Source organism: Euleptes europaea, chromosome 16, assembly GCF_029931775.1.
Source record: "Euleptes europaea isolate rEulEur1 chromosome 16, rEulEur1.hap1, whole genome shotgun sequence".
Lineage (NCBI taxonomy): Eukaryota > Metazoa > Chordata > Lepidosauria > Squamata > Sphaerodactylidae > Euleptes > Euleptes europaea.
In genome coordinates, this window is record NC_079327.1 from 30,786,452 (window position 1) to 30,808,525 (window position 22,074).

Here is a 22,074-nt window from a genome sequence, read left to right on the forward strand (position 1 = left end):
AAAGATCTAGTAGAATTCTGTGGCTGCCATCAATGCCAGAAGAACAATTCCCCAGTGGTGGACTCTTTGGGAATACAAGAAGACAGAATAAAATGGGCGGTGAAAAAACATCAAGAAGGTAGAATGTGAAATAACGGAGGCTACTGTTAGAAGTTCAATGGTAAGAAGACTTTAGCCTTAACAATTTTAGTCTGTTTTCATTTATGTGAAGTTCAAGGCAGTAAGAAAACATAAAATATTCAGAAGAAAAATAATAATAAAATGCCATATTGAAATATGCCTTAAATGTAAGTAATATTGAGCATGATGTGATCTAATTAATTAGTATCATATATAAAGTATTTAGTAACATCTAATGTACATGAATATCCAAATTAGTATGGTACCTCCACACCTTCTGTGTGTGTGTAAAGTGCCTTCAAGTCGCAGCCGACTTATGGCAACCCCTTTTTGGGGTTTTCATGGCAAGAGACTAACAGAGGTGGTTTGCCATTGGCTTCTTCTGCATAGTGACCCTGGTATTCCTTGGTGGTCTCCCATCCAAATACTAACCAGGGCTGACCCTGCTTAGCTTCTGAGAAGATCAGGCTAGCCTGGGCCATCCAGGTTAGGCCTTCTAGAAAGCCACATTTGGTACATATATAATCCAAGAAACCATAATTACCCCCTAAGGGATAAAATGATCTGTTTTGGCATTAGTGCAAAGAAAGCCAAGCCACATAATGATGGGCTGTGGGGTTTCTGGTCTAAACAGTCAGACACGGACATTAATCCCAACCAGGTTCAGAATATCTTGGAGAAGGACTCTCAGGAGCAACATGGGAAGTATACCTATAACTGCAAAATGCAAGATACTTGCAATAAGATATAATTACAGAAAGAGGATGTAGAAGATGATTTGGCTATTCTGAATTCAAATAATATGTTCTTCGTATTGCACGATCTTTAGAATGTGTTACCCAAGAGATTTTGCAACCACAGTTTTGTCTGCTTTGGCAGAAATAGCACCATTAACCGCTTCCCTACACAGTATTGCATTTCATATGTGCCCTCTAGAAATCCATGAACACATCCCCAGCCCAGCCTGCCTTAAAAGCCATAAAGCTTTGCAAACATACTTGCTGGTAAGTTGTATTTTAACCAGTGGGACTTATTTTTGAGTAATTATCAGGTCAGGCTGCAGTTCTGGGGGAAAGAGATGGAGAAAGGGACAACGGAAGCCCCCTTAGCAAGCAGACAGCTGGAGAGCTTCAGGGAGATGGTGTGGTATAGTGGTTAAGACTATAAATTTAGGAAACGGCTGGTTGCAATCTCACCTGAGTCATGAGCTCCTGAAGTGGTTCTTAAGCAGGCGATGATCACTCAGCCTCAATTGAAAGCTTATTGAAATTATGGTGTGTGGGTTTGCTCCTGAAGCTGCCTAGGTGATAGTCATAAGTATAAAATGGTGGCTTGATTTTATAGCGCTTTAAGATTCTCCTGCTAGATCTTTGCAAGCCTCAGGGGGAATGGGTTTCCATAGTGGTTGCAGAAACACCTCAGCATATCTTTGCTATCTAAATTGCAGATAGAATGAACTGAAGGATCTATGGTGATTGAAGTGATTGTCATTGGAAACAGTGGAGGAGCCAACCCCCAGACAAATGTGTGGCATAGGAGTTAAAACGAGCACTTTGCGTTTGTGCATGGAAAACAACAGGAAGCCTCTGGTGCCCAAGAAGCAAATACTACAGTAATATGTAAACCAGTGATCCCCAACATGATTCTATGCATGCATGAAAAAGAAAGAAAGAAAGAAAGAAAGAAAAAGAAAGAAAGAAAGAAAGAAAGAAACTGCTTCCATTTAGAACACTAGCTAAAAGTTGCTATAAGGCTGCCTGTGTGTCCTGTGGAAGTGTGTTGGTTTAATAACCATACTTTGCTCAAGCACCTACCTATGTGCTGGATAGCATCATGCAAAAACACAAAACTGAACATGTGAAGCTACATTTGAATACTGGAAAGTAGACATGGGCCATGTCCGCACTTCGCAGCTCCGATTTCTATGGGGTTTCCTTGCATGTTCGCACTTCATTTCTTCCGAAGGATTCCGGAGATGTCTCCAGAGCACAATTTCTCTGTGTTAAGAGCATTCGCTTATACGGCGAATTAATAGAAATTAAACGTTTTCCTCACCCGGAGCCTGAAGTGCGAACATAAAATCTGTCTTCAATCGAGGACTTCTGCTAGGGCAGCGGAGCAAAGCAGTCGTCTTCCCGGGGGCTCCCGGAGGGGAACCAAGAACGTCGTAAATAGGGGTGCAAACGTGCTCCCCCATTCCTAAATAGTGGAACGGGTAACAGGAAATCTCCTGCAGCCTCGAAGTGTGGTTAGACTCCTGAATTCTCTAAGATTTACGACTTGGAGACTCAGTAGCAGTCCCGCCCGCTAAGGAGCAATAAATCGCCGAAGACGTCTCATTGGAATTTTGGCTTCGCTCTCCCCTATCTATCAACATCTGGCAACTATACAGAAGTAAAAATACCTACTCTTCTGAAATTTGAGTAAGTTTGAAAGAACTCTTTTGTTTTACCTGGATTTGGAAGTCCCAGGAAATTGCTAAGTTTATCTGTTGAATCCATATCTCCCCACTCAATGATTAAATGACTCTTTAAAAACAAGAAAAGTTCAGATAACCTGGCAGGAACCTTATCAATTTGATCAGTGGGAAGACATAACAACTAACTCTCGAAAGACGCTTCAGTTACCAATCAGGAACTTTTACGTATTAAGGGGAGGGATGAGCGGAAATCCCCCCCCCACCCCGAAGGGCAGTCTTTCTAACTAAATAAAGCCTTCCTGCCACGTCCTTCCTGGAAACAACTTATCATCGCGAGAGAGTCAGAGAACTTGGAATCGGAAGTGTGGCATCAGTGTGTAACTAGTAAAAGACTCCCAAGTTCCTGACTACAAAGAAGACGGAAGGTTTACGATTTTGATTCCTGCACTACCTCCTTGTTACTTATTACACTGGAATCTGCCTGGATTTTATTAACTGAGTTTCAACAGGAATTTTTAGAAGTGCAACCATGGAATATTTGATTAAACAGATGGAACAATTCTCGGCTTTGATGAAGACTTCATTTCAATGCCTTAATCAAAAACTGGACATTATCCTAGAAGATATTAAAGACATAAAAACCCAGCTTATTACAATGAGATCAGAGGAGACACCACAGGGCTCTCTAGCTGACAAGAGAGATGAACAACACAAGAATCCTGCAAAAGAATTGAGGAATTATAAAAAGCAATCTGCAACAGCCCATCTCATAATAATGGATTTGAAAGTGACTGATCTTGACTTTTGCTACCTGGACTGGTCTGATGAACTTTCCAAAGTGACTGATTTCGACTTTTGCTACCTGGATCTGCCTGATGAACTTTTCAACAGCTGTTTGGAGGACTTGAGGAGTAGGATCTCCTTTTTTGAATTTGGGATGGAAGATAATGCAACATGGTTCTACTATGGTCCATCTGCAGAAGAGATTTCACCAACAATTTCCAAGGATGCCCTTCTTCAATTATTGCTAATGTGGAAAAGAAAGAAATGCTGGAAATTCAGGACAAAGGGACTAATTTAAAAGAGTCTTGTATCTCTACTGGTTAAGATTGAAAAGCAACTGGTTAAAAGGATTGGCTATAATGGAAATAGAATTACATATGATATCAATTTACTAGAAAAACAATATGTATTAAATGAGTGTTAGGGAGAAATGGAGGATTTACAAAATAATTATTTTTTAATAGAAATAATTAAATGCTTTTTATTATACTAATCCATTTATTATTAGGGAGATTTACTATTTCTTTTTCTTTTCATTTCATTTCTTTTCCTTTTTTCTCTCTTTTATATGATATTATTAATTTTTAAAAAATTATTTTCTTTCTTTTTTGTTCTGCTATGGAAAATACAATGCTAAAGAGATTAATAAATATTAATAATAGTATTAGGATTAGAATTTTATGCAAAAGAGATTACAAATTTATTGTAAGATGAAGGGAGGTGTAGGGGAAGTCCAAATTTTGATTATATACATACATTTTTAACAAAGCTACCTATCTGTTATTACTCTTTACTGTTTTTATCTTTGTTAAACCTTGTGATTAATAATCTCGGGAAAATAATAAAAAAATTATTTAAAAAAATCTGTCTTCAATCCACTTCCTGCTGCCAGCCCACCATCCACTCCCCCCCGTCTAACTGCCCATGCTGGACCAATCGCCGTTCTTGTTCCCCCACTCCCCCCGCCTCACTGCCCACGCTGCACCAATCACCATCCTTGTTTCAAGCACCGAGTGGGCATGCGCGGCAGGCTACCACCTCAGTCAATTACAATGCTCCTTCGAGCTGGCGCATGAATGCTGCCGCGAGGGGAAAACATACGGATTTTATCTAATACAGCGGAGGAAGACGTCGCGGTGGGAACAGAAATTTTAAGTCATGTTGAATGCTTGAGTACTGGACACGTTTAAATTGCAAGGTAAGTTGCTAGTGCGTTCATGGGCATGGTTATCTTCTTTATTAATTTCAGGGACAGCCATTCTCTCTGGGAGCCAGGGTGGTGTAGTGGTTAAGAGTGGTGGTTTGGAGCAGTGGACTCTGATCTGGAGAACTGGGTTTGATTCCCCACTCCTACACATGAAGCTAGCTGGGTGACCTTGGGCAAGTCACTCTCTCTCAGCCCGACCTACCTCAAAGGGTGTCTGTTGTGGGGAGGGGAATGGAAGGTGATTGTAAGCTGGTTTGAGTCTCCGTTAAGTGGTAGAAAAATTCGGCATATTAAAACTACCTCTTCTTCTTCTTCTTCTTCTTCTTCGAATAAAACCAGACACGTGATCTTTACTTGCCCATTAAGCTCACTGGATGATCTTTCACCCTCCTGACTACAGCCCCATCCCGTGTGGCTTTTGTCAGCATAGTCTTTTAGGGTGGTCAAAGGAGACTACCGATTTCCCCCAGTCAAAAAGATAGGTGGATCCAACCCAATACGTTTCAACCTAACCTACCTCATAGAGTTGTTGTGAGAATATAATGGGATGCCATCATTTGGAGCTCCTTGGATACAAATATGATAAACAAATGAAAACAGACACCATTCAATCCTATTTCTTATAAATCTTCTAAATCTCTACAAAAGAGAGAGCTTGTTGCGGGACTAAGGCCGCAGTAGGGCTTTGCAGTCCAACCCAATTATTCTAAACAACAACACAAATTAACCCTCCACAGAAGAACGTGGTGAGAACTATTATTAATATCAAGGACATGCCATGCCTCTGAATATATCGGTGCCAGGGAAAGAGATATGGCATCTTTAAATTACTGGGTGAAATAGATAAAGAGCTGGAGAACTGCCAAGGTAAAAGTTGTAAAACTGGATTGATTTTTGCTACAGCTTGCTAAGGGCTCCCTAGAGCCGGGATGCAATGTTCAAATATAATAATTGATAGCCTGAAAAAATATTTTTGATAAGCATGCTATTGTAACACGCAGCCCTGTCGGAGATGAAGTGAGTCTTTGTGTTTCAGCCAGCCTGCCTTACCAAAGTGACCCAGATCTCACTCCCCTGATTCAGCTGCACAAACTCTCCCTGCCTCACATCCCCCATTCCCTCTTGTCCCTACCTTAGCTACATTTTCCAGCTGTGGAGAAAATGGGCCTGGCCCTTAAAGAAGGACATTTGTTAAATGTTGTTGTGGAAAAGTAATTATCTAACAATCAGACCTACACAGGGAACGGATGGGAAATGGCAGCTTTAATCCCACCCCAGTGGCCCCGAGAGGCAGCTGTTCTGTCCACTTGTCTGCCTTCACTGAGGTGTGCCGGCCATCCTGAGCTACACATCTGTATGTCTCCACAGTGCTTCAAGAGTCAATTGGACACAATATCCCCCCCCCAAAAAAGGATTTATCTGAACATTTCCCCATAGCTTCTGAGAGCTGATAATTTGTTAGCTCAAGGTAAATTAAAATCTCAGGCATGGATATTTAAGCATTGCCATAACCGATAGTATTTTATTTATTATATAACATTTTAGCGTGCGTGCACACACTCACACACACACAGAGATCTCAGTATTGTCTGCCTTTGGTTAAACCAAGTTTGCCCTTTTCTAGCAATTACTTCATAAAGCTGCAATGTTAACAGTACCACTACTTAAAATATTGTGTATTTTCATAAAAGAAAATGGTAAACTACCAAGTCTCTGGTAATACAACAAAGACTGTTTTCAAGCCACTTACAAATTCCATTATTTGCATAAGGGGGGGGGAGGAACATCACTTATGTGAACCCTCAGAATGTGATGTGCAGGGTTTTTTTTTCTATAGAATGAAATGCATCCTGACAAACTCTTTTTACCTCTTACTGCAGCAATGCCTAGAAAAATACCATTAAAATATCTGAAGAACATCAATTGCACTGGAACTGGTCCGGAGAGTATTCCTGTAATACCTGTAGAGGTATTCCTGTAGAGGTATTTAAAAAACCCAACCTCTTTCTCTCTTGGTCTCCAAGGGGGAAAAAAATAATTTTGAAAAAACGAACAAAAATAGTACAGAAAGAAGATGAGGGTTTCATTTTCCATCCTGCAACATCTCTGTTTTTGATATGACTGATAGAGAAGCAATAACCCACCCTTTGAGAAAGCTTCACTCATACATCAAACCATACTCCTGTCCAGTGTATGATCATGAGGAAAAGTGTAGGATATTTGTGATGCTACCTAAAATTATTGGCGGATCACACGTGGCATTCTATGACCAGGAGTTTCTTTCTGGGAATTTTTTTTAAAAGTTAAAAAGTAGATAAAAATGCCAAGTAATCAAGCAAAGATTTGTGTTTGTTAGTAACTTGTTATATTAACTCAAGTCTTCAAGGCTAAAATAAGTTAAATTTGCAGGAATTATACAAGAATAATTATATCTTAAAAAAATTTAAGGGATTTTTGGGCGAAAATACCTGATAGTATATTTACAGCCAGACATTATGCAGATTGTTATTAGCTTAGATGGCTTTACAAGGATATGAGATAGTTTCAGAGGATGGGGCCATCAATCAATATTCGTCAATACAATACAATACCTTTATTGGCATCTTGAAGTAATAAAACACGCCAAACTGCCAGTGAAGATACCGGTAAATGGATATTTTGGCTATTTCCCAGGTTTCCCCAAAAAATATTGGGTCCATTATGGCTATGGGAATGTTTTTCGAAGCCCTGGAGGGAAGGAGCATTTTCCAAGCTAGAGTCGCCAATTTGCAGCATAGCTGCAAGGGATTCTCCTTACACGAACCCCGAAGTGTGGTAAAGTCTGGGTCAGGGTAGACCTGGCCTCCCATTGCTTTGCAAAGGCCCATTCTAAGCACTTATGGGAACAGTAGTTTTCCCACTGTACAACTGTTTCCAATGGAGAATGGAGGTGACCCCTTTGGGGGCCCCTAAAATTGGACCCCCTGACCCAAACTACCAAACTTCAAGGGTTGTGTAAGGAGAGTCCCTTACAGATATGCTGCAAATTTGGTGACTCTGCCTTGAAAAATGCCCCCCTCCCCGCTGAGCACCATGAAAAAAATCCCCATAGACTATAATAGTCATATTAACAACCAAGATTCCATGGGGAAACTACTTTTCCCATGGTGTGATCATTTACTTGCTGCAATTGCATTCAGTGGGAAATCTTTGGGGGGCTCTGAAAGGCAGCTTTTTTAGGTAGAGGCACCAAATTTGCAGCACCACTACTGGTGACTCTCCTCATGGAAACCTCCAAGTTCGGTGAAGTTTGGGTCAGGGGGTCTAATTCTATGGGCACCCTAATGGAGGAAATGTGGGTGCCCATAGAATTAGACCCCCTGACCCAAACTCTGCCGAACCTGGGGGTTCCTCTGGGGAGAGACTCCAGCAGTCATGCTGCAAACGTGGTGTCTCTAAAAAAGCTGCCCCCCAGAGCCCCACACAGATCTCCCACTGAATGCAGTTCTGCACACCCCCATTCCAGTGGAGGGGGGGGCAGCCTTTTTTTCCTCCAGGGGAAAAGCAGAGAGTCATGCCTCTGAGCAAGCACAGGTCAATGCCTCCCACCCCAAGAAACAATGCTAAGGCTGTGGCCTGTAAATCCATACGCAGCCCACCAACAGGCCAAAGCCTGCAAGGTGCACTGGAACAACCAAGATTTTAAAACCTCCTAATGCAGCCGTTAATATTAATTAGACTGACCTGCACACAAAAGGAACACTTAACAACCAGTTTTGCCAGCCACCAGGCCTCAAAAGATCTCAAGAAACCCCTTCTTTCAAAAGTTAACTCTGAGAAACCACCCACAGGTAAAACAGTGAACAGTGTAGGCTCCAAAATATCTCAAGAAACTACTTCTTTCAAAAGTGAACTTTGACAAACCCAACCACAAGTAAAACAGTGAACAGTGTAGGCTCCAAAATATCTCAAGAAACCCCTTCTTTCAAAAGTTAACTTTGACAACCCCCCCTCACACACACAAGTAAAGCAGTGAACAAACAGTGTAGGCTCCAAAATATCTCAAGAAACCCCTTTCAAAAGTTAACTTTGACAACCCCCCACAAGTAAAACAATAAACAAACAGTTCAAACAGTAGGCCCCCCAAAATCTTTAAACACCCTTTTTTCCAAAAGTTAACTTTGACAACACCCACCCCAGCAAAACCCACCAACAGGCTGAAAAGATGGCAGAGTGGTACTTTTAGATCTTCTCATTATCTTGATTCTTATAAACATGTGACTCTCTACTGCAATTTGCTGCAATTCTGCCCTCCATCACCTCTACCACTGTACTTCCATGTCATTCTGCCGCATGAGTAAGTGATATCATTGACCGACGAGGAGTGATGTTCCTGTGCGTGTAAATCTATGCTAATTCAAAAGTACTAATAAGAGGGATATTTATTGTTTTATTTATATTTATTATTTATTTATTTAAATACATATGGGGACACCCAACAATATTCAATAACAGTAATAGGAGAAGCAACAACTTCAGAAAAGCTGTTATTCCCCCTACAAGTCTGCCATGCACAAAGATGGCACTTCTCTCTGGAAAGAAGTAGCTATTATCTTCCGGTGGGCTACAAATTGTTTTATATTTAGTTGCTTTTTGAAGATAGTTTCAGAGGGTAGCCATGTTGGTCTGCAGTAGCAGAGCTAGATTTGAGTCCAGTAGCACCTTAGAGACCCATGAGATTTCTATGGTATGAGTTTTCAGGAGATACCTGACAAAGGGAGTTTTGACTCTTGAAAGCTCTTACCCCAACATAGGGTTGCCAGGTCCCTCTTTGCTACTGGCGGGAGATTTGGGGGGCGGAGCCTGAAGGGGGTGTTTGGGGAGGGAAAGAACTTCAATGCCATAGAGTCCTATTGCCAAAGGCAGCCATTTTCTCCAGGGGAACTGATCTTTATCGGCTGGAGATCAGTTGTAATAGCAGGAGATCTCCAGCTAGTACCTGGAGGTTGGCAACCCTACCCCAACACCTTGTTCTTTAATGTGCTACTGGACTCAAATCTAACTTTTTGAAAAGCTTGCTGATGTGGCTCATTAGCGAGTTTCATTTTTGTCACTTTACAAAACATTGTAATTTCACCCCACTGCTTTTGGATTGCTGCATTAACTTATTTTTTATCCTTTTAGTAAAGTTTACCATTGACCATATCATCAGAGCCACAAGTCCCAGACTGTGGGAGACACGGTAATACTGAAATGCCAAGGGGATAAGTGGAATGTTAACATTAAAAAATGTCTTTTGTCAGAAGATTTCAGATGGTTATGAATGAGTAATAAATGTTAAATACGAGGTGGCTCTTCCAGTATATGGAATTTCATCTGCATTTTAATGTCTTGAAAGCTGTACAGTTTGATGGGTGGTTTTTTTTAAGATGAGTGAATATTCATGCACAAATATGACAATGTCATTTAAAAAAAGTATTTCCAATATCGGAATGCATCTAACCAGTGTTCCACACACACACACACACACACACACACACACACACACACAACCAGCCTTCAATGCTTCCAAAGGTTTGTGCTACAGGCAGTGATATTACAACCCCATGAAACTGCATATTGAAAAACTAGATCTAAGAGCCTGGGTTGTGAATCTACAACTGCCATCAAAACATAGCAACATCCATCCACTTGGGAGAGGACAAATGGAGCAAAGATCAGTGCTGCTGAAAACAGTTTGACTAAGGACCCAGATAGGCTTGCCAATCTCCAGGTAGTGTTACCTGAATTAGAGTGTCTCCGCTTTGGTTGAGGGAATTAGCACAGAGACAGGGCTTTGCGAGCGGTTTGGTAACCAGGATCTTTGCAGCCAATGTATACAGCAAAGTTGTATACATTGGCTGCAAAAGATCCTGGTTACCCATCCTCTTGCAAAAGCTCTGTCTCTGCTAATTCCCGCAACGAAAGTGCCGAGACACTAATTCAGGTTACAGAATTGGTGGAGTAATGGAGGCAGCCCTGCATATTTGAATTCTATAAGTTTACGCACATGTTTTCAGATGGGGCAGATGTGGAAAGACACCCTGTGGAAAATAGGCTTGTGTGAGTGAGATCTTGTGTGCTTGGTGCTATAAGAGCAACTATTGGGGAGGGAATCTATTGGCTTCTCAAAAACAGGTCATGCCAAACTAATCTCATATCCTTTTTTGAAAGAGTGACAAGTATGGTAGATGAAGGGAATGCTGTAGATTTAGTGTACCTTGATTTCAGTAAAGCCTTTGATAAAGTCCCCCATGATCTTCTTGAAACAAAGCTAGTAAAATGTGGGCTGGTCACTGCTACTGTTAGGTGCATTGGTCATTGGTTGACCAACCAAACCCAAAGGGTGCTCATTAATGGCACAACTTCATCCTGGGGAGACCAGTGGGGTGCCACAAGGTTCTGTCCTGGGACCGGTATTTTTATAAATGACTTGGATGATGGGATAGAGAGCATGCTAATCAAATTTGCAGGTGACACCAAGTTAGGAGGGGTAGTTAATACCCCAGAGGATAGGGTCAGAGTTCAGAATGACCTTGATAGACTGGAGAGCTGGGCCATAAGTAATAAAATGGATTTCAATAGGGAGAAGTGTAAGGTATTTCAACTAGGCAGAAACAACATAAGGCACAGGTACAGAATAGGAGAGAGTTGGCTTGACAGTACATGTGAAAGAGATCTGGGAGTCTTAGTGGACCACAAACTGAACATGAGTCAACAGTGTGATATGGCGGCTAAGAAGGCCAATGCAATTCTGGGCTGCATCAATAGGAGTATTGTGTCTAGATCAAGGGAAGTAATACTACCACTGTATTCTGCATTGGTGAGACCTCACTTGGAATACTGTGTCCAGTTTTGGGCTCCACAATTTAAGAAGGATGTTGACAAGTTGGAGCATGTCCAGAGGAGGGCAACCAGAATGATCAGAGGTCTGGAATCCATGCCCTATGAGGAGAGACTTAGGGAGTTGGGTTTGTTTAGTTTGGAGAAGAGAAGGTTGAGGGGAGACATGATAGCCATATTTAAATATTTGAAGGGATGTCATGTTGATGAGGGAACTAGCTTGTTCTCTGTTGCTCCAGAGACTAGGACACGGAGTAATGGGTTTAAACTAATAGAAAAGCAATTCCACCTGAACATTAGGAAGAACTTTCTGACGGTGAGGGCTGTTCGACGGTGGAATGTGCTGCCTTGGAGGGTGGTGGAGTCCCCGTCTTTGGAGGTCTTTAAGCAGAGGCTGGATGGCCATCTGTTGGGAGTGCTTTGATTGTGGGATCCTGCATGGTGGGGGAGGGTTGGGGTCACTGGGGATGTGGGGGGAGGTAGTTGTTAATTTCCTGCATTGTGCAGGGGGATGGACTAGATGACCCTGGTGGTCCCTTCCAACTCTATGATTCTATGATTTCCTAGTGTTGTGTTGGTCAGTCGCAAACACTCTTCCACGGGTCCGTGAAAGTGGCAGTGAATTGTGGTGGAGTGCAAGGGGTCAACACAGTCCTCCCTTATGAGTCACAGTGAAGTCATTTCAGCATAACATTTCCTTGGGATTAGATTGAACCCAAATTCAAACAGAAAATCAGGCAACAGCTATGCAAATTATTTGCCATCCGCCGATGGTAACATCCCATTAAAAATTTGGCAATTGATGAGATCCAATCTAACTAAAGCAGAGATAGAACTAGAGGTTTGGTGGAAATTGGTTCATGCTTCCAAGGGCTCATACCATCACCAGCTGCACCTCTTCATTATCACAATGGCAGCTCTGATATCATTCCCCATTTATCCCATCCTCCCAATAGGTCTATATACCAGCACCGAGGACATTTTGTATTCAAGAAATAACAACTGGGCTAGAACTACCTCAACTCAGTGGAAGACCATTAGCATAGAAAGTTGCCACCACATGGAACACTTAGGTTTCATCTGTGACGATGATGCCTTAGAAGAGCATCACCCCTGCTAGCTTCTCGAAAGGATCAAAAAGGCCAATTCACATATGATATTACTCAGGAAGGAAAATCCACAGTAGTATACACAGGAAAGGGTTGTGCTTGTATTAGAACCACATGCAATTCAGTTTTAATTAACTCCAATAGAGTCCAGCCCATGATCCCCATGGTCAATAGATGCTCCTGAAATTTAACCCCAGTTAAAGGTTGTGCCTTTGAATTTACAGTCCCAGTCTGAATGAGACAGGAGATATACTACTCTACAGTCCTTTTCAAATCCATAACCCCAATCTTTCTCGGCATGGGACTAGGACTCATTTACAATCTACAGACTCATCCTTCACTCCAAAGAGAACATGCAAAGATTAAGGAATCAGATGACCAGGCTACCCTTAAGATATCCCATGGCAACAACAAAAACTGCCACCCTCTCAGCTTCTCTTGGTTACCATTCCTGGTGGGAGGCATTTTTTGAGTGGTCCGAGAAAGCTACCAGTGGATTTAATCTCATGCTGCATCCGATTGTTGTGATTTTTGCTATCCAAATTATTGTAGTCCTTTGCCTGCTAGCTCTCACTTGCTGGGTCAAGAGAAAAATTTCCAAATTAGATGAACGTAGTGAAGTGCACCAGTATGCTAAACCAATTGCGGTTTAACCTTTTTTTTTTGTCGCTGCCATTAATTGTTAATGTAAGTTGTTCCCACATCAGCCTGAATGCAAGCATCTGCTTAAATAAGCTTAAGAGGAACCAGCTGTTGCTGGTTCCTCTGACTCAGTACTCTCTGCAGGAGGGAGCTCATTATTCTCATCACTGTCAGCCAACAGTGCTCTTCATACTGCTTATAACCTAGCACTCCTTCTATGCTCTAGTAGGAAAGTTCTGTACCGTCGGCACAGCTTCTCCAATGGCTGAGGAGGGCTGTTTTTGGACACAAGTGAGTCTCCTGCCCTGGGTGGTGGTAGGCACAGGGGACATTCATCCATCTGTGCCTGCTCAGCTTGCTGCTATACAGCTCTTCCACTGCCTGCTGCTTGAAGGTCCTCTTCATCTGAGGAAACCTCAGCAGGCTGCCCCATGATACATTGAGAACTCAACAGGTAATCAAGGCTATTCAGGAAAAGCCTAGCTATTCTTCTACATACCTGTTAACCCTCATGCCTCATCAAGCATTCAGATGAGATTGAGCAAATATCTTCGGTCTGACTCACACCCATCCTGAGAAAAACCCCTGACATTTCCCCACTTTCTAATATCTATACACAGCAATCGCCAACAATTAATCAAAGCAATCACTCAGACAATCACTTGAATGACACACATCAACCGTCTGTCCCTTTCTTTGTTTGGACCTTGAAGGAGCAATTAAGTTCTTTGTCCCTGGTAAAAACTCCCTTGGCCAGATACTTCATGCTGCCCCAGGACTCATTTATGGGTATAGATATTAGCCCTCATGGCATTCATAGTGTGTGTTTGTGTGTGTCTTTGGTTCTGAACACTCACCCCTTACTTGCATGTAAGGTCTCTTGCTTTCCTTCCCAGAAAAGCTGCTTCATTTCCTCCCTCTTCAGCACTGCTTTCACCGGGACATCACTCTTCAAGATCAATAAGATCACCCGAACCTTAACTCTAGAATCCCACCCCTCCACCCTTTTTTACTTCTGAGCTCTTGTATGAATTGTTTGTGTGTGTGCTATTTTGTGTGCTTTAAATCATTTTGTAATAAAACTTCATTTTATTTGGAACAAAACTGCTTCTTTACTGGGAGTATCCCATGAGGGCTCATCCTTGTATACAAAGGCTGCAAAGATCCTAGTTACCCAACCTCTCGCAAAGCTCTGTGTCTATGCTAATTCCCCCAACCAAAGCAGAGACTATCTAATTGGAGTAACAGTAGGGCCTGGAGTTCTCCTGGAATCATGACTGATCTCCAGGCTACAGAGTTTTGTTCCCCTGCATCACAAGGCAAGCTTCAAGTGTACTGCATATGATTGTGCCAAACTCCATTCAGTAGCTCAGAATGGGATCCAAATCCCATGCTAGAATCAGTCTCTCTCTACTTTCTAGAACAACTGCTCACGTTTTTGCCCTTAGCCAATTTCTGCATTTTTGAGATTTCAGGGATTTTTGTAATTTATATCCTCCAGTATAGTAATCCAAAAGTAATTTTAAAAACCCCTTGTCTTTACTATAGTGGAGGATAGGAGGAAAGTGCTATTTAGTTTGTCCAGAGATTTCCTGGACAGGAGAAAGGACATTTTTAGGAGATAAAATTTAGCAAGCAATGTTTATGATGTTATCTCTAAAAGAGACCTTGGCATGATTCCTTCTATATCATTTGTAATATTCTCAGTTCTTTGGTAATTTGTTTTATCTTTTGTTTTTATTAATATCATATAATAAAAATGAATTTTAAAAAATTAGCAAGCTGAAGCTTCCGGAAACATATAAATATAAATGGACCGTGGTTGTTTGGAAGAGGCCTTTTGCTTCTTTCTCAAAGATAGTTGAAAGGTATCCATAGCTGACTTACAGAGCTTTATTTTTTTTTTTTTTTTTATGTCCTGCCTTTCTCTTCAGTTGGGACCCAAAGCGACTTACATTGCTCTCCTTGTTTCCATGTTATCCTCACATCATCCCTTTGAGGTAGGGACCTTAGTGGGGTGTATTGCCAGAGAGTCCCCGCTACAAAACAGCCATTTTCTCCAGGAGAATTTATCTCTATAGTCTGGAGATCAGTAGTAATTCCACGACACCGCCAGGCCCCTCACCTGAAGGTTGGCAACCCTTGGCCTACAAACCCCCTTTCTCCAGCTGAGCTGTGGTGTAAAGCTACAGTGCTAATCATTTCGAGGAAAAGCGGGAAAGCCCATTAAAGGACTTAAAAGAAGGGAAATGTGAAGCTTAGATTTGCCATTTTTGAGGTTGAGTGGAGTATCCACCATGCTCCCTGAACTGGCCGTGTGTGTGTGTGTGTTTGTTAAGTGCCATCAAGTCGCTTCCCACTCATGGTGACCCTATGAATGAAAGTCCTCCAAAATGTCCTGTCTTTGACAGCCTTGCTCAGATCTTGCAAATTGAAGGCTGTGGCTTCCTTTATTGAGTCCATCCATCTCTTGTTGGGTCTTCCTCTTTTCCTGCTGCCCTCAACTTTTCCTAGCATGACTGTCTTTTCCAGTGACTCTTGTCATCTCATGACATGACCAAAATATGATAGCCTCAGTTTAGTCATTTTAGCTTCTAGGGTCAGTTCAGGCTTGATTTGGCCGTGGGTACAGCATCCAAAAGGATGCTGCATCAGCATTGACCCTGCAGTTTCTCTTTTGAGTCCAGATCAAAAGAGAATGCTGCTTGATCTGGGTGAACAGGCAAAGTCTCAGGAGGGCCACAAGTCATACTTAAAAGGAGCACAATGTCATTTGGATGCTCCCTTTAAATTTGGGGGCTTTCTGCGTTTCACGCAGGGAAAATTCCTTATTACAAAATTCTTCTTTGCACTACAGGATACTGGTGAACAGAGGAGATTGGTCATCTTAAGGAAGCCCCATCTCATGAATGTAAGGCTTGCATTGGCAACTGCTCGGCAACACTGCCCAAACCCCCTCTCTTTCCCCTCCTTTTAAATATGTGTTGTTACCTGACAGCATGAAGAGTGTCAGCTAGGCTCTCTGTCGACCCCGGGTAAAAAAAAGATGGTTCCCCGCACAAACAAAATGGAGTTTTTTGTGCACTCCGTCCCTCCCCGTTTGCACTCTGTCCCCCACCCGGCATCTGGACCTCAATGAAGACCCATCCAAGTAATCGCTGATCTGATACCAGGTCCCGCGGAACAATGCCGGGAGCTCGGGAAGATCAGCCAGTTATTGCACACGTTAATTTCCTGTATGCATTGTCTTAAGTCGTTACCGGCAGTTAACTTCTGTATTGTTTCATTGTATCAAAAACCTACTCAATCCCATTGTATTTACCCTATATATGTACCGACATTTCCCCATGCCTGTATTCTAGCCTTAAGTTTCTATGACTTTCTGAACTCGCTGACTTTCTGAATAAAACTTTTAACTCGCTGCAACGTCTGGAGTGAAGTTCCCTTTTGCAAGAAACGCAACGTGTTACTGAGGTCTTACAAAGAGGAAGGAGAAGATGAAGCAAAATCAGGAACTTCTCTGGATTTGTTCGACTTTCTTTAACTAAATAGTTTAAGATGTGAAATGCCAGGAAGGAAGATGGGAGTGGAAAAGTAACTCTGATGTTATTGTTGCCAGTGAGAGTATTTCATTTTCTTTTGCTTCCTAACTTGATGTTAATAATGAGGCCCGAATACAGTTTGGGCAATTTGCAGAAAAGACAAGTTATGTAATTCTTCTGTGTAATAGCTGCAGACTGGGAAGAATTGGCCTCAAACTGTCTGAAGGAGAGACTCTTCCATATTAAATGTTTTAATTGCAGGGTAATATTTTTATGCCTTGATTTTAAAAAGAAAACCCAACCCATTTAATTTGCTGCATTAACTGCATACATTTGTTCCCTGGTATTCTTAATTAGGTCAATTTTAAATTTTAATGGCATAATTTTGTAATTTTAGTTCTAGTGAAAGAAAGTTGTGAGATGCCTTATAGTCACATTCCCATTACAGATGAAAGTACTGTATATCATTGTACAGATACACAATATGATGACATGGGAAATTCAGACGAGCCGGGGATGCAATCTAGAGAAGTCAGGCAAACTGATGTGTAACATCAAGCATTTATGTTCCATTGCAATTAATGGGCTTTAAATGTATCTAATGTCTCTAGAATGCACCCATTGACACCAATCATCTCATCTACCAGGAATTCAGTCATAATACAGGGCTGAAGATTTTTTTTGCATCTGCTTAGATCCCTGATAAAGAGACAAAATAACTCCCTAATGAATAGCAAGAAGCCAATATATCCTAAGGATTTTCATTGATGTCCATGAATTATAAAGAAATAGATCATTAGTGGGGGACAATCACTGTGAAATCCTTTAGAAGCACAAGCTTTATTTCTAAATGTAGAAAAGGATATGGCCTCTTTCGACTTCTATCCTCTGGAAAAACAGAACACAAGAACTACAGATGTGTGAAGATCTGATAGTACAGAGGTCCTCAACCTTTTTGAACCTATGGGCACCTTTAGAATTCAGCCACACAGTGAAGATCCTTGTGCTGTGGTGGTAGCTGCTGCCAAAGCAATGTGTTTAGAAACCTGCTTAGCCAATCAAATCTCCAATGGCCAATCAGAAGCCTTGCCGGGCCAAAGTGCTGCCTAGCCCCACCCACTTTCTAAAATATTTGGCAGGTGCCAGGAAAAATGTTGGTAGGTGTCCAGGTGCCTACAAGCACCACTTTGGGGAGCCCTGCAATAGTGCAAAAGAAACTTCATGGATAAGCCACTGTTTCACTGGCATCTTCTCTCCATGCTCCACTATTTTTTTTACTACTATCAAAAACTCTCTCTTCCCAAATAAAGGACTCAGTTCTTCCTTTAAAGTCTCTCAGATCCCTGCCCTCCTACCAAGTGCAAAATCACCAGCTTCTTGGAAGTTTCCTTAGGGCCAAACTACACATTACATTCTCCCCAAGTTGACAGACATGGGCTGAGATTTCTATGCTTCCTAGGAGTGAGCATCCAGATATACCTAAGCCAAAAATATACTTGAAATTAGTCATTTCTGCTTGGCTCACGTATGTCCATTCAAACAAACAAACAAATAAATAAACACCTCCTGGAACTCTGATAATTCTGGAATTCTGAGAGTAACAAAAAATGAAAATGTTGGGAGTGTTTTGAGTTTCAGGGACCAGGGAGGAAAGAAGGGGGAGCAAGCTAGCACCCTCAATTATTAATCTTTAAATTTAGGAGGCTTGACTATCAGCTGATAGTTGGGACCCCTCCTCAGATTTTTACAATGAAAAGGGAGGAGGCAGCTGCAGGACTTACCTTGCTGGCTGGGTCTGGTTGCAGCTGCTGGCCCTTTTATTGGCACAGCCTGCCCTGGCCCCAACAGCTGGAAGTTAATGGCTGCTGGGCCTGCATGCATTCTTTCAAGGTTTAGGCCAGTGTCTGGGGAATAGGGTTGCCAAACTCTAGGGATCTGTGGGGGGATGGAGTTCTCTGAGAATTACAACTGATCTCCAGACTACACAGATTAGTTTACCTTCAAAAAAAAGTCTGCTTTTGGGGGTGGATCCTATGGCATTAAATCGCTGCTGAGCTCCCTCCCATCTTCAAACTCTGCCCTTCCCCAGTTTTACCCCCAAATCCCCAGGAGTCCCCCAGCTCGGAGATGGCAACCCTAGAATTACGGGTGCCTCTGAACCCCAAGAAGCCTTCCAACATTTACTGAGATACATGCTTGTAAATTCTAAACTATTTTTTTGCCATCAAGTCACAAGTGTAACTTGCACATCAAGAGCAGGATTGCTGAGTAGGCAAACCAGCTCATTCACTGGAGAGACAAGCTCTCCTGGTATGTTGTGTGCATGAAAGTCAAGAGGGGCACATTGGCATGAGCAGAGGAGGAGGGGGGGGCAAAAGCAGCTCCACTGCTATTCATCCCCCATCTCCCCTGCTAGGCTATCTCCCCCCCCCCCAGTGGCAACCACTGAGATGACCTTAGAGATGGAGCTCATTGGGTAGGGACTCGGCCTCTCTAGGAATGAGAGGCGCATGAGACAGGATGCAGTAGCTACAATAGTAAGGAAGTACCTTACGGAGCCTTATGAGTTGCAGACCACCAGTCCACTGAACTACTGGCTGGACCTCTCTCTACCGTGGGCTAGAGGCTCCTCTCATGCCCTGCAACAAGCATGCAGAGTGAACATGGTTTCTCCCACATGGGCAGCATTGTCGACCCACATCACTCATGGCTGCTCCCCTGAACAGTTGGTTTTCCTGAAGGTCAACTTGCCAATGTTCAACTACCCAGTTCTTGACTTTGAGGGTGAGTGAAGTGAGCATGTGCTTGTGCCTGCACTCCCTCTCAGTCTGTGTTGGGAAGTCAGAGCAAAATGCTCTTCTCAAAATTAGGATACCACTAGAAAGAAGCAGCAAGGCAGTTAACCAATTTTAATGGCAGAACCTCCCCATCCCTAATGCCATTCCAAATCCACCTGTACTGAAACACTTCAACTGAATCCTAGTAGCTGTGCAGCACAGGGGAATGTTGGAGGTGGTGCTCACTCAGTCATCAGCCACTCCAAACCCAAACTCCATGCTGTAAAAAATACAGCTGCACCAAAACTGTTCTTCATCTTTTTGGAGATGAAATGAACAGAGTAGGATAGGGACCTGTGTGTCTATCAGAAACCAGCAGAACCGACAGGAGCACCATAAATAATGAAGTTAACCTGCATGTGTGTAACATTTTACTTTGCAAGGGTGGGATGTGGGAAAAGGAGAGCCAGTGATGAAAGGCAGCTACAGCACCTAAGGCTCCTCTTCTGTGGCATTGATGGTGTGCAGACTATGAGAGAGTAGGATCAGGGTTCACACAACCCCCCTCTTACCCACTTTATGTGGCCTTCCTTGGGGAAGTGATGGCATGTATGTTCGTCAATGAATTGCCATCGGTTCTGTTAGGCTTGCAAAACTGGCCCCCTGTACTTAAGGTTGTTCTTCTGGGCTTTTGTAGACTGCCCTGAGATCTGATGGGCTTGCGAAAGTGCCCCCCCATGCTTAAAATTGTTTTGCTGGGCTTCTATGGATTACCCTTGACTGTAAAAAAAACCCTGCTGGGATTCTCTGGTTTTACATTGGTTCTGTTGAGCTTGCCACATTTACTTGTGGTTCTTCTGGGATTCCTAGGCTCTGTTTCGGCTCTGTTGAGCTTGTGTTGGTTCTTGGCATGAGAGGCATTGACTAGTGGTTGCTGCAGGCATTCCTCTTTGCTTTTGCCCTGGAAAAAAAAAGGCTGCCCTCATCAGAAACAATTGAGGATGGATGGGGGCACCTTCTTTGGTGGCCCATAGAATAAAGTTGGATTCCTGAATAAAACCCAAATCAGAATACCATACCAGTATTGGAATTTGGGAATACCAATATGTTTTGGCTCCAATGCCAATTTTTTTAATGCACATTCCTAATGACTTGTTTGAAAACGCTGAGGTATACTCCCAACACATGAAGGTTCCATTCCCTCATAATGGAAATCTAGATTGAGCCACCTGTTATTTATGGAACAACGATGCAACAGTGCTGGGCTGCACAATAGAGACTAATGGGTATCACCATAGTCTTCTTTATTGAAATCATTACAAACTCTTAAAAAACATTGAGCACACTGATCTTATCACATAAGTTTTTTTTAAAAAGATGAAAGAGCAGCTTGGTACTGAAAAAGATGAAAGATAAGTATTTTCAAAGTACATGTATGTCATGCTTTTGAGACTTATTTAACTACTCAGGATCTCTCACAACTTGAAGCCCACCGAATTAGGAGAGCCTTCACTCTGGCAAGATGTGAGGCTATGCCCTCGGCATTACTGGATGGCAAATACAAAAAACAAACAACAACAACAAAACACACACCCATATCTAGAGAGATTCTGCCCATGTTCCATGGGAGAGGTGGAGACAATGAAGCATGTCTTTTTTCAATGCCCATATTATAGTGGTCTGAGGATTAAGTTTGTCCATCCTATAATAATTAAATTCACAGAAAGTCCAGAGCAGGTATGGCTGGATAAATTATTAATTGACGAAAACCCTATGATTTCAAAACAAGTGGCCAATTTTTGTGTTGGTGTGATAAAAGCCCGGAGCAAGAAAAGGGCTGATGGAAAGGATAAGTAAATTTAATAAGTATAGAAACTCCGCTCCAAATTTTACACTGCGGATAGTATTTTATTTGTCCTGTTACCAGTTTTTTAAATGTAAGGTTTTAGATTTTGGATTTGTGGCATAGCAATGCAATATGATACTGGTCTATGACTGCAATAAATTATATATATATATATCTATATATATATATATATATATATATATATATATATATATTTACAAACCAACTAATTGATACTTCAGAGTAACATTGCCTTAATTTTGCAAAATCTGTTGGTGCCCATGCCAGTAAACTAAAATAAAAATAAGCTCGTCTTACTGTACTGTAATTGCTGACAGGTAGATTGTGGAATGAAGGCAGCACATACGGATACAGCCGTGATCTCTGGATATAAATTCTTCACTGTAGCTAAACAAAGACCGAAATAGGTACTGCTGGCTTGATACTGTTTAGTTATATAACAGATTGAGGGTCTGGGTTTTAGTCACTGGAAATGTGATAAACAACATTGTGCATTAATGCAGAAAACAGATTGAGCTCTTTAATGGGACATCAAATAAGACTTTATTAGCATCTATTAGGTTCAACCCAAAGCCCGGGAAATAGCATTAATGAGCATCATATATCAGTCTGTCTGTTATTAGATAACATTATCCCTTACAACTAGCAAGTCATATAATGCTGTATACTTTTTTTTTTTACCTTTATCTTTAGAATTAGCGCCTGACATTCTATCTAGCTACACTGGCCTAACTATTAGTAATAGTG